This window comes from Protopterus annectens, chromosome 14.part0, assembly GCF_019279795.1.
Source record: "Protopterus annectens isolate FY-2018-M chromosome 14.part0, PAN1.0, whole genome shotgun sequence".
Lineage (NCBI taxonomy): Eukaryota > Metazoa > Chordata > Ceratodontiformes > Protopteridae > Protopterus > Protopterus annectens.
The window spans coordinates 816,218,842-816,230,376 of NC_056748.1; positions in this window are offsets into that span (position 1 = coordinate 816,218,842).

Consider the following 11,535-nt stretch of genomic DNA (forward strand, 5'->3'; position numbering starts at 1 on the left):
TCAGATAAAGTGCATGTAATTACTTTTACTTTATCTAATTTTGTAATTATCTCTCTTTATATCTTTAATACCAATTATCTCAATAAAGTCAGCTAATGCCTTTGAAGTCACTGGCTTTCTATGTATATATGTTGTACTGGTATCATTATTATTCAAAACACAATTAAAGACTCTGCCAGTATTAAACTTCCTTTAGAATGTTGTATAATATCTTCATACTGATGCTTAACTACTTTAACACCTAACCCAGGTATCCAATAAAGATTAAAGTATAAATCGTTCCATTTATTTTCATAGTAACCAAGCAGAACATTCCAGTATTATCATAATGAGTCTATATTATGATGTCAAAAGACGAGTTCATCGAACACATCTTTATCAGCACATAAATATCAACCTTTTGAAATGCCGAATGGCCTCTTCAGTGAATTTATTTCCTAGGGGGAAAAAAAATAATTTGTCCATCATTGGGGGATTTGCCCTTTTCCCATTGTAGTGCGATCACAGAGTTGGTATATTTAGTTAGGGGTGTTTGGGGGCACTGCCCTCCACTGTGTAGGGTTTCAAAGTTTGGTTTGTTTGTGTACGGCCGCATGATTTTTTTTTTTCCCCTGAGAAAAAAATTCGCTGAAGCGGACGTTTTGCATTTGAAAAGGTCGATATTTACATGTCGATTAAAACATGTGTGGTGAACTTGTCTTTCAACATCATAATATAGACCCATCATAATGTAAATTCATGACCTTAAAACAGAATATTTCCATAAGATTGCTACATTTTTTTTTGCTTGTAATGTGATTGAATTAACATTGAATAGTTGTTAGAGCTTAATCTATTTATATCATCATGTAATAAATGTGTTTTTTGTAAAAAAAAACATTCTGTGCATTAAACATTCTAAAATACTTGAATAAGCTTCCCCTCTTAGAGCTGTTATTTAAACCATTAACATTTATAAAAATACACTTCATACATGTATTACTATTAGAAGAATAACTGGCCGTGTATGCCTTTTACTATGCCAAAAAGCATAAATATTATTAGAGAACATTTTCTACAAGTGATATTGGTTGACACCCAAAAATAGACATTTAAACATAACATTAGTAAAGGATAGATTAACAAAGAATCAAGGCAAACAATGTGGTATAAAACCCCACACTTGAATAGCATTACTATCCAAGCATTTCCTCTAAAGCCTCTACTAAAACTCATTTCCCACTCTATCTAAATATTCACTTTATGCAGAAAGTAACATATTGATTCAAATTAACTCAAAAGATATATATAATAAATGAATATATAAGTTTTTGGCATTATTTACACTAATCTCTACTAGTATTAAAGCATTTGTTTCCATCTAAATATAGTATTGCACAGACTTTCAAATTTCACATGCCATGACAAGTTAGAAATGTATTTAATTATGTAATTATAAATTAACATGTTAGTAGATGTATTAAAACAAACTAATTACAGTTGCTTTAATAGTGTAATGTGGCAATATAGTATTATTGCATAAAAGATGCCTTATAAAATTGTCAACAGCTACATATGTTGATGTCTCTATAGACTCCATAAAGTAATCTATCATATTCAATGTAGCAAAGTAAATATGATCTAAATACGTCTGAAACATATAGATGCTACCTTTCCCTACTGGCATTTAAAAAATCATTCTGTGCAAACATTAATGCAACAATTTAAGATAGCCAGCATTGTATATAAACAAAATAACCATATGTTTTAATCTAGGAATAATACTGTAGAACTTCTTTTGACCTGTAAACATTGTTGTATTGCATTACTTTTACACAATTCTTGAAAAAATATTGTATGATTTTTATTTATAACTGCTTGAGATTAGCTTTGAGTTGCTGTCAGCTATTCTCCTTTTATTAATAATCATTATGTACACTTGTTGAAGTTATCAATTTTATAAACCACTTTATTAAAATGCTCTTGAGCATAGATATAAATAATAGTTTGTTTAATAATTTGTGTTCTCTCTCTGCTGGTATTAGTGCTGAGTAATATAACTTTTTTGTCTTAATTAGAAGGTATGGAGATGTTTTTAGCATACAGAATCAGATACTAAATTCTGTCATATTACATCTGTTATTAATATAGAGCTTTTAAAAGTTGTATATGTTAACTATTTATTTAAATATTTAATTCATGCCAAATATTCTTTGTGTGTAATGTATCCTGAATATAGATATTAACATATTCTAGCCTCTGTATAGACAATTTGTCTTTTATTTATGCACTGTCATTTTCTGAAACTTCTGGGATGGGATATATCTCTGCACATAATATCTTCCATTATTTCCCTTTATTATAATTGTTGTTCTCAGAATAAGTCTCTCTGTATCTTATTCCTACCAGTTATGCTTCTGCACATTGACATTTACGTTAAAGGGATGCCTATTCTAATAATGTTGCGTTCATGCCACTTTACACTAACTGTTAAATGTAAGCACAGAGCCCCTGATATCTCTTGTTATCACTTTCTATAACAAACTATCAATGATTTCTACAGCTCTCTCTTTCCTTGCCCTTGTCCCACATTGCACTGTCAGTACTTCTATAAAAGATATTAGGCTCTATCACAGGCTACAAATTTCTGCATCTCCAGTTCCAATTGCTTCAGCCTCTAAACTGTTTAATATGACTGATAATTTGTGCTTACAGACACATCAGACACACACATACACACACACACACACACACACACACACACACACACACACACACACACACACATGCACACACGCACACACGCACGCACACACACACACACACACACACACACACACACACACACACACACACACACACATGCACACACACACACACACACACACACACACACACACACACACACACACACACACACACACACACACACACGGGTCTATATTATAACATCAAAGTTCAAAAACTTCGAATGTTATAATATCGAACCCTTTAGTGCAAAAGCTGTGAATAGCGAAGCCTCGGAACATCAAAATTTTACCTACGGTAAGATTTCAGTGGTCCGTGGCTTCATTATTTACAGCAGTGTGGTGCGATGGTTATGGACCGGGTTTAGGGAAGTGATCGAATGGAGGTTACGGATTGGGTTCAAGTAAGTGTGGTGCAATGGTTACGGACCGGGTTAAGGTTAGTGAGCGAGCGGACTGGGTTAAGGTGAATGTGCGGTAATTAGGGACTTTAAGGTTAGGGAGCAGGTGAGGGGAGTGTGTGGTAGTGACAGACTTTAGGGTTAGGGGCGGGTTAAGTGAGTTAGGGTTAGGGCGTGGGTCAGGTAAATGTGCGATTGTGTGAACGTGAGGGTTAGGGTGTGGTAGGTGAGTTAGGGTTAGGGAGCGGGTAAGGTGAGTGTGTGATAGTTAGGGACCTTAAGGTTAGGGTTGGGTTAAGGTAAGTGGGTAGCTAGTGGTGTATGTCTGGTTTAGTGTAGGGTTTCGTGAAGTGTATGTGTGTGGAGTATTTATTTTGGTGTACTTGAGTTGTGTGTATGTTTGTCAGAACAGCAATTTTTTTCCCTGGGAAAAAATTTGCTATTCTGTCTGTTCAGTTTTCTGGTGTTTCAATTGAATGGGGTCGATATTATAACATTCAATGTTTTTAGACTTCAGTGTTATAATATAGACTCCCCCCCACCACACACACACACCATATTTCGTTACTTTTCCCTGCTGAACCTTCTTTTATCATATTTTCTTTACCTTTGTACCAGATAACGTCCCTCTCATTATCATCCTCTGATCTGAGAATACATTGTGTCATTAATTTATCCTCTTTAATGTTATCACTACCCTTTAGAGACAGTGCATTTCAAACCATAATTTCTCATTTTGTGTTAACTTGTACCTGTTTAACACAGAACCCGTATTTGCTTCTGTGCTGTCAGTGCTGTCCTCAAGAATGCATTCATCCATTGCATGCAATGTGAACTGCTATACATAATGTATCTTTCACTTTAAGAAGCATGCGTAAAAATCCACTACCAAACATTAGCGGACTGGAGTTCCGCTGTGGCGACCCCTGGCCGGGATAGGCCGAAAGACACAACAACAACAACTTTAAGAAGCATGGAAACAAAAAAGGCTTACATGTAACCTTTAACCCAGCTGATTACGTCATTACAAAGCCTTCCTGTATGATTTAGAGTAAATTGCATCTTTGCAATGGATTTACTACATAGAACAGGGCCAGATTAAAGAGAATTAGCTTGCGAACTTGGTAGAAAAGTGAGAAAGAGGTAAATAAACTAAATAAACGATTTCGAGTGAAGCTCGAACTAGATTAAATGGTTTTCTCTACATTTTAATATGGGGACAGTTGCAGTGAAAAAGGAGTAAGAACTAACAACAGTTTTAAACAGATACCAGCCACTACTTTCCTTTTACCTGTTTATAACATAATTTTTAGGTTCCTATCATATTAAAAAATATGTATATAACTAGCACACACTACTAATTTGAATATAGTCATTCATTCATGCAACCATTTTAACATCACACATTTACTATATATATTTGCAAAAATATTCATCCTAAAACAGCCATTTAGCTATAAATTTGTAACTAGCAGTATTTAGACTTACAGCTAACTATTATGTATGTAATCAAAAAAGTGAATTAATCATTTAGTCATATTAATATTCTCATCTGTCATAAAACTTTTCAGAGATAGCAAATGCTATGTTTTGATTTCCTTTACTCATATTGTCAATATTTAGCTGATTTCAGGAAATATAACTAAATATTGAATACTTTTCTAATGACATACATAACAATGAAAGAGAAAGGATAAAAATAAATAGAAACATGTTTACCTTTCATATAACTTTAAGCTCATATTCCTTATGATAAGGAACAACTCTAGCATCAAAATTGTGGGCGGATATTTTGAGCTATCATGCAAATGTAATGGTGTACAATTTAAACACTGACGCCAGTTTTCTGATGACATCATTAGGGTTCTGCAGGAGGCCAGAAAACCCAGTACCAGAAAATCATAGATGTCCAAGTGGAAGAGATAGATTTTCTGTTTGGTGTCTTGAGCTTCACCAGGATTTCTTTTCAGTGGGGACCCCCTTGGTTCTCTCTTACTTGTGTGAACTGCTCCATGATGGCTTGGCATATTCTTTTGTCAAAACTTACTTTTCAGAAATCTCTACCTGTCTGCTTTTAAATCCACCCTTTCCACTCATTTTGAGGTTAAACAATTCCTGAAAGGCATTATCCACATCAGGTCCCCTCCTCGGGACATTAATTTTGTTTTGGAAAAATTGACCCAGGCTCCTTTTTAGCCTGTTGCTTCTTTGCAACATTGCACCTACAAAACTGTTTTATTGGTTGCCCTTCCCTCTGCTAAGAAAGTTTCTGAACTCCAAGCCTCGATAATGGTTTTCTCAGAGTGTTTCTGCATACTAATCCTTCTTTTATGCATAAGGTAGTCAGTGAGTTGCCCTTTAATCAGTCCATCCAGCTTCCTTCCCTTTTCCTTCCTTTTTATTTCTTTTTATGCCAGGACATTGTCAGTTTCTAATCAAACCATCCCCTCCTGGATTTCAAAAGCCATTTAATTTTGTTGTTCCCTACAAGGCAAATAGGATTTTGCCTTGGTTTGGGCTCATTCTACCAGGGCTGTGGCTTCCTCTGGGGCTTTCTTCAAAGGTCTGAACACTAATTCCATCCTTGAAGCCACTACCTGATTCTCTGTGCACACCTTCCCTAAACATTACAAGCTGGATGTCATTTCTAGAGGCAGGGCCGGTTCTGCAAAGGCAATCCTTCATGGGTTTATGGAGGGTTCCTCCTTGCCTTCTTCTTCCTATTTCTTACAGTAACTTATGTACTTTCCCATTGTTATGAATATTGCAACAGTGATATGGAAGGGCATAGTACAGTTGTGTAAAATCCTACCATAACAGTAGATGTCCTCTTCACTGTTGCAGTATAGAGTCCCTCACTCCTGCTGCCTTTTCCTCCATTTTATTGTTGGGAACACCTGATTGGCCAAGGGGTCTTTGCTCTTCTCCTTCGGCATCTCCTCTTTCCCTGGATGTACATTTCTCTTTTCCCCTGGGGTGGCTCTAGTTCTCCTGGGGCACTTCAGTATTGAGTTTGGAACATCTGTGCTTCACCTTTATGCAGTACACTGATACAGTGAGAATACATCTGACATACAATACTGGTAAGGGTTAAAGGCTTTTGTATACTGGTTAGACATAAGACTATCATTGGCAGGGGATTTCATTGGTTATGAATACTGCAGCAGTGAAGAGAAGCACATCTACTGTTATGGTATGATTTTACACAACTGTACTATCTCCCATGAAAAGAGACCACAGGCATAGTAGAACCAACCCCTTCAAAACAAAAAGTAAACAAATAAATGTTTGAAGTTACAGGTCTTCATTCAGTTAAGTCCTAACCATTCAGTCATTACTTTGCACATTATTTCTTGAAGTGTGTGCGTGACTCACAATCCAAAAATGTTATAGCAGCCAGCAGTGAAATACTATCCATACATGCTAAAATACTTATTTCAGTATTAGTCACAGCTTTAGTTTTTGCAATTTTTGTTTAGAGTGTTTACTTCAGCTTAACTATGTGCAGAAAAAATGTGCAGTTTTTTTAAATGTTTACATTTTTGTTTATTTCTATTTGTATAGCTATATTTTACTATTACTGTGACATCACTTTCCATTGTTCTTTACAAGTGGCTAGTAAGTAGTAAAGTGATAGTTGAGAGGCACTCCATGGATAATGCTTTTCTAAAATAGGGATGTAAAGACAAGTCTAATTTAATGTTTGAAAGAGAGATCCATCTACTGACAAACTAGTGCCTTGGATGGAGGACAGCATTATGTGTTCATGTAAAATAAACAGACATATTACTAATTCATTCTTCTTCACAAAGCCGGCATTTAAATCATCTTCCTCAAATCATAAGGCGTAAAACAGTATTTAAAAATTCCCTCTGGATCCCATAGCACAGGAAAAACAGTTGTCATGATGGTTTGGTCTTTGCCTCTGATGTACACAGTACAAGTTTTGATCCTGACCTCTGGCCAATGCCTGTTTGGAGTTTGCATGTTCTCCCTGTGTCTCTGTGGAGTCCCTCCCACCTCAAAAAATGCTTTGTTTTTCCATCTCAAACTCACCAATGAACAGAGCTGAGGGGGGGAGGGTAGCAGCATAGACTCTACATAGTACCTTATAGGGGGAAGAGTTATATAGCCCAACCACTTTGAGCATCTAATGTGGTGCATAGTATCCTCAAAATTGGAAAACACTGATCATAGACTGCCATGGCAGGACTATCCACTTGATGGTGTAATATATGGCGCTAGGTGATTTGGTCATGTTGATAATATCACCAGGCATGAGTATTCCTAAACTAACACCCTGACCCCATTTAAACAATGGGGAAAAAGGGAGTTGTTGTTGTTGATGATGATGATAGTGATGATGATGTTGATTCTAGGCCAGCTGAGTTTCTCCGGCTGCTATACAGCAAGCACAGTGCTGGAACACTGACTGAAGGTCCTAGAATTCCTTTGTAGTTGATCATGCACTGTTCAGTGAATCAAATACTCACTGATGGTCACTGCAAAGAGGAAATATTCTTTCTCTTGAGGTGCAGCAAACTTGGACTTAGTTATAATGACAAGGGGGTGCTGAGGATCGAGTCTTTTGCATGGTGAGATATATAGGGGCTTTGTCCCATAAGAAAATAATAGTTTAGGAACATCTTTAAAATGCCATTTTGAGCAGTGTGCAACCTACCACCCATCTCAGGTACTTCATTTCCACCACCTCTAGCTTCCTCAACTGCTCTGCCTTTACTGTCCAGGTTTCTGCACCATACAGTAGTACTGGTTGCACCACTGTTTTGTGCACTTTACTTTTCAGCTTCTTTGGCATTCAGGTAATTGCCACTTTCTCATCTGTCTCAGACACTATTTCTTTGCTGTTTGATGATGAGTCCTTCAAGAAGAATGAATCGGCCATCTGCAGTATGCACCATTGGGACCAGCATTTCTTAGACGTATGCTTCTGTCAAAAGTTTTGTTACCCCCAATCCCAGTTTAACTTTAGAGTATCAGAAGCTGAAAAAAATGAACCACACAATAGATGCTATTCATTCCATCCATCCAATCTGATATTTGGGTCTTGGAGCCACTTGTCAGATCTGACCTAGCATAAATAGAGCTGCAGCTTTGAGACCATTTAGGAGTTTTCTACCATCATGCCCCATTCTGTAAGATTGTCTCAGATCTTGTTTGCTGCCATTGTGAACAGAAGAAGATTTTGACTCAGACTCACAGCTTCTTCTAAGTGTAACTCCTCAAAATGTATTGCTTATCAGTGTTACTTTCTGCCATTGTTTCACTGTTATTACTATTACCTTTATAGAGTTTCCTTAGCCTTCTGGGATTTTCCCTTTTCAGACTTTATTCAGATATTTCATCCATGGATTCTGAGAAGATAATTTGTTGGAGCGATCTCACGTTAAAATCCATCTTAATTATCAGATCCAACAACATTTAAACTTTGAGATGTCATCAATGGAAATCTTGAAGGAGCAAACATTACTACTGATAATGTCATTTATAACAGCAGTGTGCCCACTTAAGACTAGGTAATTTTAGTTTAGAGAGAACTGCAGACTAGCACATTATTTTACCTTAGAATGACAAGGCAGTACATTCTTATTAATGCACACCTTCTCTACTTAGTATAGAATCTTTAAACGTTTCCATAATGAGCAAGAAGCTTTGCTGCAAATCATCATGGGTAGGAGAATCACCAACTGCCAGGATAATATTGTTTAGTATAAGCATACTGTTTGGAATATGACAAAACTTTTGGTTTCATTTCGATGAGGTGAAGGTTTTCACTTGCATTTTACAAAGTACACTGTTTCAGTGGGACATTCCCACCTCGTTTCTTCATTTTCTGCATCCTTTCTTTAGAAGGATATCGAAATGTTTGATTCAACAGAGTGAGACATTTTGCTGCATCACACAATGGAATGCATATTTCTACTTGGTTGTCTTCAGGGCTGCCATCAAGTTAGGGTAACATGCCTTGTTTGAGTCTCAGATATTTCATGCAGCTTATTGTAAAAGTTAGAATGTATATTTGGATACTGTTCTTCATTCCCTTGTCCAAACAAATTGGTTCACCCACAGACATGAATGATAAACATCAGAAAATGCTTGGCATTGTGATGCAGTATGTACATTTGCCATTTTAATCTGCCAGTAATCTCAGTTTGAAATGCTGTCCTTTGGCCTTTCCTTTAAGTTTTCACGAGGAAATTTTCCATCATAACAGGGAATTTACCAAAACTTCTTCTTCTTCTTCTTCTTCTTCTTCTTCTTCTTCTTCTTTCAGCTTTTCCCAGTTAGGGGTCACCACAGCAGATCACCCGTCCACTCATTGATTGGCAGTGGAGTTTTACAGTGTCGAGGTGCCAGCCCGACGCCCAACCTTCCACACAAGGCATCCACAGACACACGCACTCACACCTAGGGCCAATTTAGAGTGTTCAATCTACCTACAGCATGTCTTTGGGATGTGGGAGGAAACCGGAGCACCCGGAGGAAACCCACGCGACCACAGCGAAGACATGCAGACTCCGCACAGAAGGCACTCCAGCCAAGGATCAAACCTGAGAACCTCTTGCTGTAAGGTGGCAACGCTAACTGCTGCACCACAGCGGCCACCTGAAGTCAAATTCTGCCCTTATGTTGACAGTTATCAGATGTTATGTTCTTACATTGCAGCATCCATTTGTAGTGCAATCATGATGGTGTCCTCAGGGAAAGTTAACATCAGTTTGAAAAAAATTGCAAACTACTTAATCCCCTTTACTCATCAGCCCCATCAATGAATATGATGCCTCTTTTAGTATGTATTTGTTTAAACACACCACTCAACTTGACAGCCCTTAGAGGTTCTTAACTAAAAGATCAGTGGCCTCAAAAATCTTAAGTTTATTAGAGATCCATGGAGATCATTGTTTAGTTTTTCAAGCCATAAAAGATCCAACCATGTTTGGCCTACCATTCCTTCACATAATGGTTCCTCAAATACCAGTTTAAAGGAACTAAGCATTTATCAACACATAAATAAGACATGTTGATGTGATTGTTATATCCCAGCATATCTCACATCTCTAGAACAAACGTTCACTATATGTCAAACAGTAGCTTTATTGACACATTTATTTATTTATGCACTTTTGATATCTCTTAAAAAGATGTGGCTGAATTTCGCCAGCACAAAAGAAAAAAAAAACACAGAACAAAACAGGCAAAGAATCAGTGAATTGTCCAAAAGACTCTCTTAGCTTTCGGCACAGGTTAGAAGAGTGAAACATACTAGTAAATTTTAAAGTGCTAAGCAAAGTAGCATTCCATGCCTAATGGAACAAATAGCTAATTTAAGCAAGAATAAAATGTTGAGGAAAGCTGTAGAATGCATGAAAGGAATAAAGAAACAGTCTGAACAGTTCTGAACAAATATGAATTGAAGGGAAAAGAAGCCTGTCTTAATAGACTTGAAAAAAGTGCAAAATGAGCAAAGTTAACTAATGCTTGAACTGGAAGGACAAAACGAAAGGTAAGTTGCAGACTCAAGCAGACACTGTATGCTGTTTTTGAAGATGAAAAAAGAATTGTGGCAGGAGTTGCAAATGGTTAATGATGCGCTACTTAATATAAAAGTGATATTACAGGCACAAACAGTTTTACAGGCATCTCCGTTCCATCATACCCAGATCTAGACTGAGAATAAAGTTAAGGCACTTGCTCATAAAAATGACATATCCATCTCCCTGAAGCAAAAATAGGACACTTTGGCCGAGTTAATACAAAAGCATCTGAAAGTATCAAGGAAAACAAACAGTTTGCACTACCAGTAAATAACTTAAGGTTGTAGATAAAATAAGTACATACAGGTACGAAAAAGAATTTATTGCTCCTGACCAGTATATACAGCAGCTGAAAGAAAATGGAAAAGGAATGGAAGCCATGTTACTGTGTTACAAGAATAGAAAAGAAGGCTGTATGATGTTTTGCATGAACTAATCATTAAGTGTAAAAAATGGAGGCTGTGAATAAGATCAGAGCAAATATTTAAAGGAAGCAATCAGAAAAAATAAAACATGATCGCCTTGCTGAGCCAATATAAGAAAATAAGACTGATGTACCAGACCTGCAAAATGAAAATGCACTATATTTGAGTAATATATCAAAATCAAAAAGTCATTTCCTGTCAAGTGACCTAGGCACATGGGGGAACATCATCTTTAGTTATGACAAAAATGCAGATTACTGGAAATTATGTGAAAATGGTACATTTGTCTTACATATCTAAGCCATGAAACAAACTGAAAGCTTGCAATGTGCAGAAAACAATATTCATAATGGTCTATGTACCTGTCATTCATTAGGTCTGCAGTATGAAATATATCAGATCAAAATCAAGAGAAGAGTATCATAAG